The following is a 19,761-nucleotide window of genomic DNA, read 5'->3' as shown; positions in this document are numbered from 1 at the left end:
TTGTGCAAAAATACATGACATGCATTTAAAGGGGAACTGCACTTTTTTTTTTTTGCAATTTTGCCTATCGTTCACAATCCTTATGAAAGACATGATGACGGGTGGATTTTTTTTTCTAATGCATTCTAACTTGTAAATAACAATAAATAAAAGCCATTTTACAGTGCAGCCAACGGGAGGTCCTCTATTCCGCCCATAAAAGCCAATAAATAAACATCCAAAAAGCGCCAACAATACTCCATTTACATTTTGTGACTTGAATATTAACCAAGTATTAGTGGTATTGTTATTATTAGCGCTAACGCAGACAAACTATTTATAGCGGCGCCATGTTTCAATTTTCAATTTCAAAAAAAGTGCAGTTCCAATTTAAGTAAAATATTTAAAAATGTTCCTAGATGACATTTGTACAATATAATTGCATTTGTGTACAAACATTGGGGTCAAATTGTAATTATGCAAGCGAATAATCATCTGTGATTAATCATGAATAATGCAAATTCAAAAAATATGATTAATCGGATTAAAAAAAGGTATCATTCGACAGCCCACCTAGTAGCAACACTATTTAGGACACAACAACAACAACCAAAATTTAGCTGTTATGTATACACTACTGTCATTTTGGATTTGCAACTGTAATTGTAATTTAATGGTATACTTGCAAATGAGACTCTGAAATGTTATAACAAAACAAGATACAACAAGCAGTTATCACAAGCTATTTTTGAAATGTTGCAATAAAAAAAAATGTTTATCATCATAAACAATATTTGTTAACACACACAAAATTATTGAAAATTGGTACCGCTGAGTACCGGTATCGATTCAAATGTGAACAGTACCCATCCCTATTCACACGATAGTCCCACTGTGGTTACAGCGAGCAAAGACTATCCTGTATGAGTGTGTGTGTTTTTACTGAATTTCCCTCCAACTCCGTCTTTTTGTAAACATCCGAATGCCTCAAGGCCCGATGGATGAGTGGTAAGCTACCATCCCTGGTAGGGTGAACTCTATTTCACGGGTTAGTGCTACAGTGAACAATAACAGCATCAAGTCTCTTGGCTTCATAAAACACTGTACAGCTCGCTTTCCATCTCTACAGCTTGTCCATTTTTAGTCACAGCAGCATCTGTCGACAATGGGAGGAGAGCCTCTTCCAGCAACAAAAGTTGGCTAAAAGTTGGATGCCTGTGCGATGATGACAATGGACCACTGGACTGTTAAGTTAAAAAGTTAAAGTACCAATGATTGTCACACACAAACGAGGTGTGGCGAAATTATTCTCTGCATTTGACCCATCACCCTTGATCCCCCCCTGGGAGGTGAGGGGAGCAGTGAGCAGCAGCTGTGGCCGCGCCCGGGAATAATTTGTGGGGATTTAACCCCCAATTCCAACCCTTGATGCTGAGTGCCAAGCAGGGAGGTAATGGGTCCCATTGTTATATGCACCCAAGGTCAGTCCCTAATAGTCAGACAAGGGGCTTGAAATGTACAAACTAAAATAGGAAGTTTATCACATTGAGATCAAACAGGTTGTGGGTTAGGGTTCTTTTTGGATTATACACTAGTGTTGTCCCGATACCAATATTTTGGTAAAAAATTGCATTATTGGCTTTATTTTAACAAAAAATCTTAGGGTACCTTAAACATATGTTTCTTATTGCAAGTTTGTCCTCAAACAAAATAGTGAACATACTACACAACTTGTCTTTTAGTAGTAAGTAAACAAACAAAGGGTCCTAATTAGTCTGCTGACATATGCAGTAACATATTGTGTCATTTTCCATTCTATTATTTTGTCAAAATTATTAAGGACAAGTGGTAGAAAATGAATTATCAATCTACCTGTTCATTTACTGTTAATATGTGGTTATTTCCTCTGATAACATATTCTACCTACACTTATGTTAAAATTTAATAATCACTTATTCTTCTGTTGTTTGATACATACCATTAGTTTTGGATGATACCACACATTTAGGTATCAATCCGATACCAAGTCATTACAGGATCATATATTGGTCATATTCAAAGTCCTCATGTTTCCAGGGACATATTTCTTGACTTTATAAACATAATATCAATTTTTTTTAAAACGAAAAAAGATGTTGTGATGCCAAAAAATATCAACGTAATTATAGTAGTATCGACTAGATATGCTAGTGTTCAGGGACGTGCACATGATTATAGAGGGGCAGGGGCTCAAAGTCAGAAAAGGGCAGGAATTTGTTTTTGGTCCTTTACACAATATGGAAATTAATGTAAAATTAAATTTGCTAATAGGAAGCTAACTACTTAGCTGTGTGTCCTTTGTAGGTAAAATTGATTGCCATTTCTTTTGTGTCAACAAATTATGGTCATAATGAGTTAATTCACATTATCATAGGCTTGGAAGACATGAAAAGCAACAAAACACTGGTTTATTATTAGGCTATTTATTGTTAAAGCACTTTAAAATTGAACATTGAACAGTGCAACATGAACTTTGAAAAAAAATACAAAAATAAATGCCCAAATGGAAAAAACTTCAATGTGAAAATCTGTCCTTCTTCCCTTAACTTGATGAAAACACCATCAAGTTGTAACTTATGGTCTATCTCACTTAATGCTCAGACTAAACAACTGAAACGCAATACAGGGCCAAAAATATGGACCAGGGGCCAGTAGAGGGCTGTATCCTTTCTTTTTTTGGCTTTGGGCTGCAGGCATAATCAACATGAATCAAGTTTAAATACAGATGGCAATATTCCTAACAGATAACCTACATCTTATATCCCCAGAATGCTGAAATTATTATTATTATTATTATATTATATTATTAATAATAATAATAATAATAATAATAATTATTATTATTATTATTATCATTATCATTATCATTGTTCTTCTTATTATTATTGTTATTATTATCATTATTATTATTATTATTTTGTTAACCCACACAGTAATAGCAAAGTCACAATAACCTTATATCTAAAACTCTACTGTGAGAGAAATGTGATCCGCCGTAAACGTGCATTTTATTTTGAAAATTAACCCGGTGTTTTATTTTGTACATTACTTCCTGTCCCGCACGATCCGCTCTGCTCTGTGCGGACTTGATGTGCCGTGCTCAATTGATGCGCCGTGCTCCGACGTCCGGCAAAAACATAAGCTGACACATTGACTAATAGAATAATACAGCGTTTTTCTGAAATATTACCCATATTAGATGCTGAATAAGTGGACGGCGACTAGACCATAACTCACAGGTTCAAGTTGCTCCACTGTCACGTCTGAGTAACCCTGGCTGCAGCCCGCAGATCGAGGAGGGGCTAAACGTTTAAAGGAAGCGGCAGGCTGAAACAACCCGGTATTACAAGAAAACGTGGAGTTTTTGTACCGCTGGTTTTTTTGTTTGTTTTTTTTACATCCCTGACAGGAATTTATTAATGTTGTTTAAAGAAAAGAAAAAAACACACACTCAAAGGCAGAGGGCACTTTTTAAGACGAGGCAAAAAAGGGCAGGGGCTCAGGCACCCATAGGGCCCTATGTGTGCACGTGCCTGCTAGTGTACTTGGTATCATTACAGTGCATGCTAGGTGTAGATCCACCAATGGCATTTTTTAAAATTTTGACACTGGTGAGCTACGATGTGTAGTGAAGCATGTTTAGCTATTCCTCATCCTGCAGGGATGATACTTGTAAGAAATATACTTTATTTGTCGCCATGGAGGCGAGGATTAGTGATTTAGAAGTAGCTAAAACACTGCCGACTGGGGTTGGACTTTAGCCCCTAGCTAGCTAGCCATGTCTTAAAGCACCTCTTCCGGTGGTTGTTTTAGTGTAATAACTTCAACTTTATCATTAGTTTTTAAGCCAAATTGCATCAGTTCTCCCTTTATGTCTGCTTGTAAGTACTCCGTGATTGTGCGCTACCGAACATGCTCGTCTGCTCGTAAACCAGCAATGAGACGACGTGACGACGGCGGGGTTGCGGTGGACCGGTACTTTTCAGAGGCGGTATAGGTATAGTACCGAAAATGATTCATTAGTATCGCGGTACTATACTAATACCGGTATACCGTACAATCCTATTATACACACAATGTACTGAACTGTTTTCAAATGTTTTGCGCCAAGTGGGGACTCTAGAGTAGGGTGGGTAGTGTAACACCATATCAACAAGAATATTTTTTTTTTCCCAAATAGCAGTGGATATTGCAGTCCTTCTTATAAATTCAGCTTTCAGCAACAATCCAAACACTCCTCCCAAAAAACTCTAGTGACCCCTTTAGCGACTTGCAATACTTAACTGTGTAGCATAATTAAATTAAAAAATAACAGAGGCATTGATATTCTCACCAAAAAAGTATATTAAAAAAAGGCTAACTAATCATTTTATACAACTTCCTTAACTGTGAAACTGCTGAGCAGAGAATAATCTAAACCAGCATTATCAGCTTGTGTCAGTGGTGGAGGGAAACAATGCAAGACTAATGGGCAAGTGGTGGAATAAATGAACGTGTGTGCATGTGTGTGTGAAAATACACTAATCTTTGTCTGTGTCTTTGTTGGTTTGAGCAACAGTCACCCCGTGGTTGTTACCCAAGTGCTAAATCAAGCTATGAAATTCAGCCAACCTCGGATTATTCCACAAGGTAATGGCATTGAATTAGAGCTTTCGCTAACGCAGGCTAAATCACGAGCACGGCCTGTAATAATTTTTGTAAGATTCTGTATACATGCACGTATGCCTATTAAGATCATTTTGATATAGTATTCTAGTATAAAGTATACAGTATTTAATAGAGTGTGTATATTTATCTTTAATTTACCTTCATCTCTTACAGTTACTTACAGTGTTTTCTATCTCTGGTCATGTTTACACATGTGACTAGGGATGTAGTAGTAGTAGTAAATTCTAATTATATAGCGCTTTTCTCTAGAGACCTAAAGCGCTTTACATAGTGAAACCCATTAACAACATCTTTAAGCTACATTTAAACCAGTGTGGGTGGCACTGGGAGCAGGTGGGTAAATTGTCTTGCCCAAGGACACAACAACAGTGACTATGATGGCCGAAGCGGGGATCAAACCTGGAACCCTCAAGTTGCTGGCACGGCTATTCTACCAAGTGAGCCAAGGCACCCCGTTAAAATTTATGAAACGATACCCTTAGATATACCCTTAGATATCGGTATTTATTGGTACTATAAGGAAATTTGTGGAAATTAAAATGTGGAAAAAATGCATTTTAATTACAATTTATATTAGCACAATTGAGCAGACAAAGAGCAGCTCGAAGACTTCTATGGGAATGCAAGAAAAAAGACTCAGATTTCCTTTGGCCGGACGCGGGTCACCGGGGCGCCCCTCTGGAGCCAGGCCCGGAGTTGGGGCACGATGGCGAGCGCCTGGTGGCCAGGCCTGTCCCCATGGGGCCCGGCCGGGCACAGCCCGAAGAGGCAACGTGGGTCACCCTCCAATGGGCTCACCACTCATGGGAGGGGCCATAGAGGTCGGGTGCGTCGTGAGCTGGGCGGCAGCCAAAGGCAGGGCACTTGACGGTCCGATCCTCTGCTACATAAGCTAGCTCTTCGGACGTGGAATGTCACCTCGCTGGGGGGGAAGGAGCCTGAGCTAGTGCGCGAGGTGGAGAAGTTCAGGCTGGATATAGTCGGACTCACTTCGACGCACAGCAAGGGCTCTGGAACCAGTTCTCTCGAGAGTGGCTGGACTCTCTTCCATACTGGCGTTGCACGCAGTGAGAGGCGACGAGCTGGGGTAGCAATTCTTGTTGCCCCCCCGGCTCAAAGCCTGCACGTTGGAGTTCAACCCAGTGGACGAGAGGGTAGCTTCCCTCCGCCTTCGGGTGGGTGGACGGGTACTGACTGTTGTCTGTGCTTACGCACCAAACAGCAGTTCAGAGTACCCACCCTTTTTGGATACACTCGAGGGAGTAATGGAAAGTGATTCCCTTGTCCTACTGGGGGAATTCAACGCTCATGTTGGCAACAACAGTGAAACCTGGAGAGGCGTGATTGAGAAGAATGGCCGCCCGGATCTGAACCCGAGTGGTGTTTTGTTATTGGACTTTTGTGCTTGTCAAAGATTGTCCATAACAAACACCATGTTCAAACATAAGGGTGTCCATATGTGTACTTGGCACCAGGACACCCTAGGCCGCAGTTCCATGATCAACTTTGTAGTTGTTTCATCGGATTTGCGGCCTCATGTTTTGGACACTCGGGTGAAGAGAGGGGCGGAGCTTTCTACCGATCACCACCTGGTGGTGAGTTGGCTGCGATGGTGGGGGAGGATGCCGGACAGACCTGGCAGGCCCAAACGCATTGTGAGGGTCTGCTGGGAACATCTGGCAGAGTCTCCTGTCAGAGAGAGTTTCAATTCCCACCTCCGGAAGAACTTTGAACATGTCACGAGCGAGGTGCTGGACATTGAGTCCTAGTGGACCATGTTCCGCACCTCTATTGTTGAGGCGGCTGATTGGAGCTGTGGCCGCAAGGTAGTTGGGAAGAATGAACCCGTTGGTGGACACCGGCGGTGAGGGATGCCGTCAAGCTGAAGAAGGAGTCCTATCGGGTTATTTTGGCTCATAGGACTCCGGCGGCAGCGGACAGGTACCGACAGGCCAAGCGGTCTGCGGCTTCAGCATTCGCGGAGGCAAAAACTCGGACATGGGAGGAGTTCGGGGAAGCCATGGAAAACGACTTCCGAGCGGCTTCGAAGCGAATCCGGACTACCACCCGCCGCCTCAGGAAGGGGAAGCAGTGCACTGTCAACACCTGCTCAAAATTTGGTGACAAAATCAAAGACGTCATGTGTATGGTGAGGATGGTGTTCTGTTGACATCAACTGCAGATGTTTTGGATCGGTGGAGGGAATACTTCAAAGACCTCCTCATTCCCACCAGCACGTATTCCTATGAGGAAGCAGTGCCTGGGGAATCTGTGGTGGACTCTCCTATTTCTGGGGCTGAGGTTGCTGAGGTAGTTAAAAAGCTCCTCGGTGGCAAGGCCCCGGGGGTGGATGAGATACGCCCGGAGTTCCTTAAGGCTCTGGATGCTGTGGGGCTGTCTTGTTGACAAGACTCTGCAGCATCGTGTGGACATTGGGGGCGGTACCTCTGGATTGGCAGACCGGGGTGGTGATTCCTCTCTTTAAGAAGGGGAACCGGAGGGTGTGTTCCAACTATCGTGGGATCACACTCCTCAGCCTTCCCGGTAAGGTCTATTTCGGTGTACTGGAGAGGAGACCATGCCGGATAGTCAAACCTCGGATTCAGGAGGAACAGTGTGGTTTTCGTCCTGGTCGTGCAACTGTGGACCAGCTCTATACTCTCGGCAGGGTCCTTGAGGGTGCATGGGAATTTGCCCAACCAGTCTACATGTGCTTTGTGGACTTGGAGAAGGCATTCGACCGCAGCCAGCCGACCTGATGGCGGCTGGCTGCTACCACTGTCTGCAGGTAGGTCGGAAGTGGGGGTTACCTCAACATCCTCGTTGCTCCCTGGGGGTATCTCCCTCTCCGGCAGGGTGCTTGACTCCAAGTGCCCCTGGCTCTGATCCAATGGCTGGTATGGGGCCAAGCGGTCCCGGTGCAGCACCACCAGCCGGTTCCGAGGTGCCAGTCGTTTCCGATAGACCACGTCAAACAACCTCTGGAGGACTGCGAAGGGTCCCACCCAGTGGTTAGTGAGGTTTGGGGAGAGTCTTTTCTTTCTCACTGGATTGTAGACTCAGACATGCGCGCCTGGTTCAAAGTCCTGGCCACGACTGTGGAGGTCATATGCTCGCTTCTGTTGGATCGGTGAAAGAAACAACCTAGCTAGCTGCTAAGCTAATGAAGCTAAACTTGTTGCGGTCAAAATCAACTACGCTCTGAAGGCATGTGCTCCCTCACGCTGCTGCCACTTCTTGGAAGACATCAAAAACTCGACTCTGTGAAAGAAACAAAATGAGTATGGCTCCCTGCGCTTCGTGCACCGTTCTCATGGATAGGTTGGCCCTTCTAAAGGACTGTGTCCTCCAGTTAGAGCAGAATAATTTTGTAACTATAGACGCTGCGGATACATTTGCAACGTTAGCTGTAGGGAGCTGACTAGCCCAGCTTATAGCAGCCCCTAAGCGGCCTATAATTAATTTGAACCGGTTGAGATGCATAATAGATATAGCCCTTTGGCTAGTCCTACACCCCAGTCTACCGGGCACCACAGCTTAGTCACCCGGACTATACAGCTTGGTAAACCAGCCATAATTAAGTGTATTCCCGGGGCCAGAGCACCTGATATTGAAGCTAGTCTTAGGGAACTGACTCGCAACAGGCCTAGTAAACACGTACGACAAGCTACTCGCACCACTAACTACGCGAACATAGTTGTACACGTCAGCTCCAATGACTCTAGGATGAGACAGTCAGAGATTACAAAGAGGAACAGAGCTAAAACTTGTAATCTCGGTAGAAAGATGTCCAGGCATCGAGTACTTGTCTCTGGCCCCCTGCCTGCGGGAGGCAATGATGAGAGGTACAGCTGATTTGTCTCGCTTACCCACAAGTGGCTCGCTAGTTTTTTTACAGAACAGGGACTGACATTTATTGATAATTGGCCCTCTTTCTGGGGCAAATCAGGGCTTGCTGAGGCTAGACGGCCTTCATCCTAACCGGGAAGGCACCATCACTCTCTCCAGAAATATAGACCACTATTTGAGTCAAGCTTGACTAACTACATGAGAGCAAGCTCGGACACAGGAAATTGCAGTGTCTGTTAGTCCGGGTGAGGAGTCAATTAAGCTAGAACTAACCAGCGCCAGGCTGGAAAATTTCTGCACACATAGCATTTCTCGTAGAATAATATATGACTCACAGAATGTTTTTTCTCTAGTGACTGTGCAAGAGATGAACAAGCATTCTACTGAGGTGGCAAAATATGACACGTTCAATCTGTTGCAGCACCAAGCAAATAATCTAAAGATCCCCATTATATCAATTCCTAGATGTGATCGAAATGATTTACAGCGCACTACACAAAATAAACGTAACGTTATTAATATCAGTACTATGTATAGCATTAACAAAAATTCCTCAAAACAGCCCACTACCTATAAGATGGGCTTTTTAAACATCAGATCATTGTCTCCCAAAAGTTAGTTATTGAGGTCATTAGAGACAACAATCTTAAAACATCATTGGTCTCAGCGAAACCTGGTTAAAACCGGATGATTTTTTTTCTGCTTAACAAGGCATCTCCTCCTAACTATACGAGTGCACATATTGCTTGTCCCCTTAAAAGGGGTGTAGGGGTCTCACTAATATCCAATGAAAATCTTAACCTTACCTCTAACCAAGGTAAAACATATAAATAATTTGAAGTGCTTACTATGAGATCTGTCACACCGCTACCTCTCTATCTGGCTGTTATATATCACCACCATGGGCCCTATTCTGACTTTATCTGTGAATTTCCAGTGTGTTGTTGATCTGGTGACAACGCAGATAATATAATTATAATGGTGGATTTTAATATCCATATAAATACTTCGTCTACCCTCCATGTGTGGCGCTCCAGACAATAATTGATAGCTGTGGTCTTACACAAATAATAAACGAACTCACACATCGCAATGGTAATACGATAGACCTAGTCCTTCTCCGGGGTGTCACCACCTCCAAAGTTATGGTACTCCCGTACACTAAAGTAATGTCCGATCATTACCTTATACAATTTGAAGTTCTGACTCATTGTCAACAAGCTACTAATAACCACTGCTTTAGCAGTCGCAACATTAATGCTGTCATAACTATGACTCTTGCTGGCCTACTGCTTTCGGTAATGGCACCCTTCCCAAATGATGTGGGCTCTATCAATAACCTCACTATCAACTTTCACGAAGCCTTGCGCAACGCCATTGATAGTATAGCACTGCTAAAGCTAAAAAAAAAGGCCCCTAAAAGGCGTACTCGCTGGTTTACAGAAGAAACCAGAGCTCTTAAACTATCATGTAGAAAGCTGGAACGCAAATTGGCGTGCGACTAAACTTGAGATGTTTCATCAAGCATGGAGTGATAGTTAAATAACTTATAAACACACGCTTACCTTAGCTAAAACTAATTATTACTACTCCAATCTCATCCGCCTCAATAAAAACGATCTTAAATATTTGTTCAGTACAGTAGCATCGCAAACCCAACAAGGGACTCTCCCCAGTAGCTCCACCCACTCGGCTGATGACTTTATCAATTTCTTTAATAAGAAAAGGTATCTCATTACAAAGGAGATTAAAGATAACGCGTCCCGGCTACAACTGATTCTATTAATGCAGATACGAATGTATGTACGACAGATATTGCCCTCCAAAATAATCTCTCTCTTTTTGAAGAAATAACATTAGAGGAACTCCTGCGACTTGTAAATGGGACAAAACAAACAAACAACATGTTTACTTGACCCACTTCCTGGGAAACGTATCAAGGAGCTGTTTGTAATATTAGGACCATCAGTTTTAATATTATTAACTTATCACTTTCCTCTGGCACTGTTCCCCTAGCATTCAAAAAGCGGTTATTCATCTTCTGCTCAAAAAACCTAACCTCGATCCTGACCTCATGGTAAACTACTGGCCGGTGTCCCACCTTCCTTTTATCTCGAAAATCCTCAATAAATAACAATAGATAATGTTATAATAATCATTTTTTGGGGTTCCTGTTCCTGGTTCCTGCCGCAGTATTCTGGACTAACTGTAAGCATGTTCAAATTGTTTAAAAGATGAAAATGGGTTTGATCTTAGATAACAGTCGAAGATGATAAAAACTTGATTTAACAATGGCATTGATTTGTTGATAATGACACCAAGGCTGGTGGCTGTGTGACATAAAAGTTCTTGAGAAGGCCCAAGTCTTACAGAGGATTGGTGTAACTTAACAGTCTAACGTCAGTTTTCCCCCCATTAAGATAAAGAAGAGTCATATTGTGATTTTTTTCTACATTTAAAACACTTCCTTGTGGTCTACATAACATGTAATTGTGGCTCTTTGGTCAAAATGTTGCACAGATTATGTTTTACAGACCATCTTCAAGCCACTCTGGGACCGTCACTTCAGGATGCGCCGTTTTGTGGCCAATCTTATTTCCGTGCCGCAGCCCCCCTTTTCGTATCCAAGCCCACTTCAACTGTGTCTCCACCCCGTCAGCCATGCTGTAGTTTGTATAGCTTTCATATGGAGTTTACTAACAGATATAAGTTAGAACTATACGCTACTTTGTATTGGAAATGGCATGAGCCGAGAATGCATGTGCATAATTGTGCAACAGAATAGAGAATAGGAAGGAACTTATTGACTACAACGCAGACAACAAGGGGAAACTCGTGCAAAGATCTTCGGGTAAATTTCTACTATATATGAAAATACCCGCTGACGTCACAGGGCAGAAAACGTCACAGGACACAGCAAATTCCAAACGGCTCGATTGGAGGAAGTACTAAGAAAGGCAAGACTATTCCTCTGCAATGCCTCGATGGTTTGATTTCACATTTTGGTGGATTTATGGGGATCCAAGATACACAAAAGAAGGTACGGGGCGGCATGGTGAAGTTGGTAGAGTGGCCGTGCCAGCAATCGGAGGGTTGCTGGTTGCTGGGGTTCAATCCCCACCTTCTACCATCCTAGTCACGTCCGTTGTGTCCTTGGGCAAGACACTTCACCCTTGCGCCTGATGGCTGCTGGTTAGCGCCTTGCATGGCAGCTCCCGCCATCAGTGTGTGAATGTGTGTGTGAATGGGTGAATGTGGAAATACTGTCAAAGCGCCTTGAGTACCTTGAAGGTAGAAAAGCGCTATACAAGTATAACCCATTTATCATTTATTTATTTACTATTGGTTAAGAAAAGTTGGTTTTGCATAATAGGTCCCCTGAAAAAAATTCTGAGCGAACCAGGCTTTGATGTATTTCAAGCACTCGAAAAGCGGTGTCAGGGAGGCATGGTCATCTTTGGATTGTGGCAGATATTTTTGATGGATAGATTATTGATTACAAATACAGTTAACCTAGACCAATTACAGTAGGAAGGGGATTCATATGGCCCTATTCGTAGTTGTTTACCTGACACATGAAACGTGACGAATTGAGGACGGAGAATGGGGGGGTGCCCTATCCACTTTAGCCCCTAGACGGCAGTAGAGTGTTGAATACATTAAATTGTGTTTTTGGCAATTCCAACATTGACCGCGGCATCAGTTCATCAGGTGTTATGTAGAGTGGCGCTTTCCATCCTTTTTAGTAGACTGCATTGCAAAATGATTAAAATTCCCCACCCCCGCTCTCACAGAAAATCCACCCAGGAATGGGGCCATATGAATCCCTTCCCTATTGTAGCTACACTGTGCTACCCAAACAACTCTGAACTTTAAACTTTTGACAAACACCTCATTTGACCCAACAGTTGACCCAGTCTGCTGCGGCACAATAGTAAATCAACTTATGTGCGTAAAAAATGTACGAGCCACTCTTCTAATGTAGGTAGCTCGGGCGAAGTACCTTGACTTTTAATGACGGATGCATTGACGAGCCAGTAAAAATGTGAACGCTGATATGCTTGTTTGTGGGTGAGCTTTTGTAAAACAAAGGCAACTTTGTAAGAAAAAAACACTGAATGCTTATTTAAGTAGTGTTATCATGAAATATAACTAGATAGATAGATAGTACTTTATTGATTCCTTCAGGAGAGTTCCCTCAACTATGAGGGTATCCTGATTTTGAGTGACTATCCACAAAAGCTATACTGTTTTTAGTCCATCTGTTTGCTTGTTATCAGCTAGGCTACCTCCAAGTTCATGGACAGCAATAAGTCTTGGAGGTGCATTGTTCCAATTATTTTCCCACCGTTTACTTTTGATGACAGTGTGAATATCCACTATTATCCTCAACTAAGATTTGCACAATGCTGTACATTTACTTCATAAATAGTTGTTGAGTTTTGGATTGCAATAGTCTGAATAATGATATGCTTTTTATTTGATGGTGTAATGGGTGTGGGGATGGTAATTATTGCAGGACTAGGAGGTGCAATAGTAGAGTGGGTTTTAGGGACTCGATTGGTGTGAAGTGAGATGGACACAAAGCAAGCGAGAACAAATAACCTATTAGGTGGTCATAGAGGGCTTGACTGCACCGCGCGTGTGTGTGTGTGTGCGTGCATGTGTGTGTGTGGTTTTTAGTACATCATTCTGCCTGAGAGTGTGTGTCAGAGATGGAGAGGAGGGCTCTTTCGCATTAAACACCCCATTCTGCTGACAATCGCAAAAAGAAACTGTATGGCCTCACATACACACTTTCACACTCTTCTCTTTGCCCTGCTGCCGTTGCTTTATTGATTCTTAAATGACACTAGAGTCACTGTCATGGATCTGCTGTGACCACTCTGCTGGCCTGTCACTTTCATTAAATCTACAGCAAAACAACAATAAGGGTGTGCACGAGTGCACATGGGGTGTCGAATGTAAAAATTCAATAACCCTTTTCTAGTTAATATATTTTGTATGTTTAGCTCACTTTTCTCACATTTACCTCATTTTCTTTATATTTGAGGTAGAAATTAAGTAGTGAAGCTAAATGTTAAATATATTTTGATATTATAAAACTAAATATAACATAATACAAATATGACATAATATATCTAAATGTTGAATCTATATCTAAATGTTAAATCGAAATATAATTATTAACTATAAATACAAAATCTAGATCCATCCATCCATCCATCTTCTTCTGCTTATCCGAAGTAAGGTGGTGGGGGCAGCAGCCTAAGCAAAGAAGCCCAGACTTCCTTCTCCCCAGCTACTTTGTCCAGCTCTTTCCAGGGGGATCCCGAGGTGTTTTCAGGCCAGCTGGGAGACTTAGTCTCTCCACCATCCACCATCTGCCGCCTCTGGAGGGGGAAGCAAATGACACTATAGACAGTGTCAACACTGTCTATAGTGGGGACGGTGTGCTGCTGACATCGACTGGGGATGTTCCAATGTGAAAGCAGTGCCTGAGGAGTCTGTGGTGGGCTCTCCTATTTCTGGGGCTGAGGTTACCAAGGTAGTTAAGAAGCTCCTTGATGGCAGGGCCCCAGGGGTGGATGAGATCTGGCCGCAGTTCCTTAAGGCTCTGGATGCTGTGGGGCTGTCTTGGTTGACAAAACTCTACAGGATTGCGTAAACATCAGGGTGGTGCCTCTGGATTGGCAGACTGGGGTGGGGTGGTGGTTTCTCTATTAAAAAGGGAAACTGGAGGGTGTGTTCCAACTATCTTGGGATCACACTCCTCAGCCTTCCCGGTAAGGTCTATTCAGGTGTACTGGAGAAAAAGCTACGCCGGCTAGTCGAACCTCAAATTCAGGAGGAGCAGTGTGATTTTTATCCTGGTTGTGGAACTGTGGACCAACTCTTTACCCTCGGCAGGATCCTTGAGGGTGCATGGGAGTTTGCCCAACCAGTCTACATGTGTTTTGTGTATTTGGGGAAGGCATTCAACCGTGTCCCTCGGAAGTCCTGTGGAGAGTGCTCAGATAGTATGGAGTATCTGACCGGCTGATTGTGGCGGTCCGCTGCCTGTATGATCAGTGTCAGAGCTTGGTCCGGTTTGCAGCTGAGTGTGAAGCGACTGGGATGAAAATCAGCACTTCCAAATCCGAGTCCATGGTTCTCGTCCGGAAAAGGGTGGAGTACCATCTCCATGTTGGGGAGGAGATTCTTACCCAAGTGGAGGAGTTCAAGTACCTCTGGGTCTTGTTCAAGAGTGAGGGGAGAGTGGATTGTGAGATCGACAGGCGTATTGGTGCAGTGTCTGCAGTGATGCTGACTCTGTATCGGTCCGTCGTGGTGAAAAAGGAGCTAAGCCGGAAAGCAAAGCTCTCATTTTACTGGACGATCTATGTCCCTATCCTCACCTACGGTCATGAGCTTTGGGTTATGACCGAAAGGACCAGATCCCGGGTACGTGGGGCTAAAATGAGTTTCCTCCGTCGGGTGGCGCAGCTCTCCCTTTATTGATAGGGTGAGAAGCTATGTTATCGAAGAGGAGCTCAAAGTAAAGCCGCTGCTCCTCCACATCGAGATGAGCAAGAAGAGGTGGTCCGGGCATCTGGTCAGGATGTCGATCTAACGCCTCCCTTCGGAAGTGTTTTGGGCGTGTCCGCCCGTTAGGAGATCACGAGGAATACCCAGGACACGGTGGAGAGACTATGTCTCCTAGCTGGCCTGTGAACGCCTCGGGATCCCCCGGGAAGAGCTGGACAAAGTAGCTTAGGAGAGGGAAGTCTGGGCTTTTCTGCTTAGGCCGCGACCCAACTTCGGATAAGCGGAATGAGATGGGTGGGTGTATATATATATATATATATATATATATATATATATATATATATATATATATATATATATATATATATATATATATATATATATATATATATATATATATATATATATTCCAGCGTGTATATGAAACGCTAATGGAGGGTTTTGAAGTTGTTTTAGAGGGCTTTGAAGGCAACATAGATAGATAGATAGATAGATAGATAGATAGATAGATAGATAGATAGATAGATAGATAGATAGATAGATAGATAGATAGATAGATAGTACTTTAATGATTCCTTCAGGAGAGTTCCCTCAGGAAAATTTAAATTCCAGCAGCAGTGTACAAAATTGAGATCGAATTAAAAAAGCAAAAAGTAAATAATGGGGGTATAAATGGAAACAAAATAGAAACATATTACAATAGAATAAAAAATAAAAAGCAACAACGAGAATACAAATATAACAGTAAAATAAGAATATAACAGAGAAACTAGACAGTAGTGACCATGTTATGAAAAAGTATTGCACTGTTATTGTTTTGTGTCCCCTGTCATCCTAGTACCGCCCCTCCCCCCCAGAGAGGAGTTGTACAGTCTAATGGCGTGTGGGACAAAGGAGTTTTTTAGTCTATTAGTCCTGCACTTGGGATGAAGCAGTCTAGGACTGAACAGGCTCCTATAGCTACTGATAACGGTATGCAGAGGGTGACTGGCATCATCCATGATGCTCACTAGTTTTTCCACAGTCCTCTTCTCTGCCACCATCACCAGTGAGTCCAGTTTTATTCCGATCGTAGAACTGTCCCGCCTGATCAGTTTCTGATAGGTGACTCCTATTAGCTGCATTGTTAGCCACATCTTGGAGTGTTTTTATTATCTTTAGAATCCTCAAAAAAAAGACGTGTTCTAGTCTCTCATAATGATTCTGGATGATTGGCAAAATTCAGTGCAGTTCCTCTTTAAGTTTACTGTTGCATAGGGTTGCATAATATACAGTATGGCGATATAACCCAATGGTAAGTATAACGATGCCAAGAGATGACCAATTGTGTTGAAACATACACTTATCCGCAGGTTAAGGAGAACATTTGTACCTACTTGCATTTTTGTTGATGCCCACCAACATCTAAAGTCAGTATGGTATAGTATAGTATAGTAGTCGAACTTCGGAACATTGAGCTACATTGAACAATGCAAATTAACATAGGATACTATCTACATTACCGAGAGATAACCAAGAATGCCATTGCTGCACAGTACTAAATGACTTCCCCCTATATCCAGAACTCTTCACCCTGCAGCCTGAGGCACTTAATACTGTAGTAATGGCAGGGAGTAGCAGCTCAGAACAGCCATCTTGGCAGAAACCAATTCCCGGTGCAGCAATCTAATTCTGTCAGTCATTCCCAACAGCGCTCTGCAATAGGTGCAGAGCAAAAGTAGAATTATCTTGTTTCTTTTAATAGTGGTGGACACCACAACTTTCATTTCATCACTGTGCTACGCAATTCAAAAAGCTTGAATATTAAAATTGTTCAATCTGTAAAAAAATGTTTTAAACACACTTCATAGTCAGTGTAAATAATTTTGGATGGAAGCCAAGTGAGTACCAAATGATCCATATAAATCAATTTAGGCACCTGCTGAATACTCAATTTACATTCATTGAATATTTGGATGGTTTCCAGTGGAGAAACACATTTTTAACTGAAAATGTAGGGGAGAAAAACCTGTGTTGTTTTGGTCATTCCTTGACACTGCTAAACTTTCCAAGAAGTGGGATCTGTGACCCTGCCAACAGACACAGCAAGGAACACGCACCAACCAACGGCAGAGACCGAATTAGATCTTATTGGTGCAAATATCCAACGCAGAGAACGATTCTGAACTGGTAAGTGGGACTAAACGTCGTACAAGGAATTTTAATCATTTGGATAGTTGGGAAGAAACTGTTTAGTTTATTTATTTGGGTGTTATTTATGTGTTCATACCAATATTATTGTGATCTTAATGCTTAATGTTTTGTAATATAATATGTATTATATACAGTAGATACTTAAGGCTACGTTCTTACTGCAGGGCAGAGGAGTGGACTCGAGTCACATGACTTGGACTCGAGTAAGACTCGAGTCATGAATTTGATGACTTTAGACTCGACTTGACAAAATGTAAAGAGACTTGCAACTCGACTTAGAATTTAACGTCAATGACTTGTGACTTCACTTGGACTTGAGCCTTTTGACTTGACATGACTTGCTACTTTCCCCAAAACCCAAAGATTAAAAAGTTATTCGGAAGCGCTCCGTATCTTTCATTTTGTACTTGTCTGTCTATCAGCGTATTGTGTGTGTCAGCGTGTGTGCTCTCAGTACAATAGCCAATCAAATTAGTTATACGTTGTTTTCGTCCCAGAGCACTCATCCAATCAAATTGCAGAAAAACCAACGAAGAAGAATTGTCAGACGACGCGCCAGTGAGAAAAAATATGCCAAAGTTGGTTTTGTACGGGTATAAAAACTACGACTTAGTCAACAAAAGACGAATTGCCGTATGCAAAACATGCAGTTCGAATATTACAGACGGAGACGCAACAACTTCCAACTTCGTTCGACATTTGAAGATGCACAAAGAAGGGTAAGTTTTGAATGTAGGATAACGTTTATTGGCTAAGTAACGTGACTTTTATTTGCTTTGTAGTTAAATCAGTGAGGCTGTAAACTCACTGCTAACGCTATAACCATAGACATCTTATAAGTAGACGCAGCATCGAGCGCTACTGCCTACTGGTGCTGATGAGACGCGGGGCCGCCATCTTGGAGTGGTGATCCTCTCTACTCAGTGCAATTAATTTGGCAGGAGCAATGAACTGTCAATGCATTTAATTCATCTTACCTCACTGAATACCACTGATTTTCACGCGCTTTTTTGTCATACGTGTAACTATGATAAAGGAAACATGTTTTGGCGTGTTTTATTATTCATAGTTTGCTTAACAGTAATAGAATATTCTTAAATGCTATAAGTGACCAGACGTCCGAGATCAAAACTGGGAATATAATCCCAGAGAAGGGGGAAAAAACGGTCAGCTATTTTTAAATTGAAGAAACAATATGATTAGGTTATATATACATGCGTATATCCTACACAAACAATGTATGAATACATTCGATATCTATATATCTTATAGACTGTATCTCTGTTGCTGCAGCAGCAGAGAGTTTATTCTGTCTTGACACTTTGTATTGATATTTTGTATTACATTCTCCCCTTAAATGATAATGTTTACAGTGATTGTTTTATATGCATTTTTTATGTATATCGCTTCGGATAAAATCGTCTGCCAAATACTTAAACATAAACATATATAAACACCTGAAAGTCTTTATATCAGCTAAAACCACCAATCTGTTTCACTGGATTCAGAATAAAACCAAATTCTGTCTTACCCAACAATGTTAGTATTTGAATATTGTTAATTGAAGACTTTTTCCAGGTTACAATTATACTGTTAAGAAAGTATTGTCTTATATTTTGCCTAAAATGAGAATGCATCATAATCAATGGCGGCTGGTGAATTTTGTTTTAGGTGGGGCAGAAAGTTTGTAAACCAAACACTTGTAGGGGCGTCATCCTCCCCCAGAAGATTTCTTTGTGATTTTCACATACAAATTTTGAAGATCTTTGCTCTTTCTCAACTCTGTGGTAATATTATTTTCACAAAATACAACCAATAGTACGTTAATGTTAAATTTGACTTGTGAAAAGTAATCCCCCGATTCCTATTTTCAACAGTCCGCTATTTTGAGCAGGAAAACACTGAACACCATTTTTGTTTTCTACCTGTCAACTGTCAGTTTAGGCTGCTCGCCAGGTCCTCATCACCACTTCAAGATGGCGGCCAAATTGCTTGCGTCACAGCAGCCAATGCTGCGTCTACTTATAAGATGTCTATGGTTATAACGTCATTGCAAACACGGCAATCTGTTGCGTCCACTGCAGTTCGCTACCTTATTCATACTTTTTGTCAAGTGATTTTTTTTAAGCAGGGTTGCATGAGGACCTACACATAACGTTACGTTAGTCAATGTATCACACACAGTAACGTAACGTTAGACGGCGGTCAACAGCACCGCCTATTTTAGCCACCTACAAAAAGACAAACATAGTCAAATAAAGGTCAGTTAAAATGTATACTATATTAAGAATATGTGTACATATTGCATAGGGCCCTGACATCTAAAAAGTACAACTCTGTTCAGTGTTATGTTCATGTATTTGTTATGTTTTTCATGTGTACGCACACATAAACAGACATACAGTATGAGATGAGATCAATGAGATAAGGTAAGAACAGGATAGAAACTGCTGTGGAACTAGTTACAATGCAATATGCCATGGAAATACAATGTTAACACTTTTG

The 19,761-nt window shown here is 41.9% G+C and overlaps 1 protein-coding gene across 9 annotated transcripts in view; it reads right to left on the bottom strand.

The window, feature by feature from the left end:
- Positions 1-19,761, bottom strand: part of rbfox3a (RNA binding fox-1 homolog 3a) — a 1,185,382-nt gene that overhangs the window by 871,106 nt on the left and 294,515 nt on the right. The gene's annotated exons all lie outside the window — the stretch shown is intronic.

This window comes from Entelurus aequoreus, linkage group LG08 (assembly GCF_033978785.1).
Source record: "Entelurus aequoreus isolate RoL-2023_Sb linkage group LG08, RoL_Eaeq_v1.1, whole genome shotgun sequence".
NCBI lineage: Eukaryota > Metazoa > Chordata > Actinopteri > Syngnathiformes > Syngnathidae > Entelurus > Entelurus aequoreus.
This window is presented reverse-complemented; position numbering and strand designations above follow the sequence as displayed.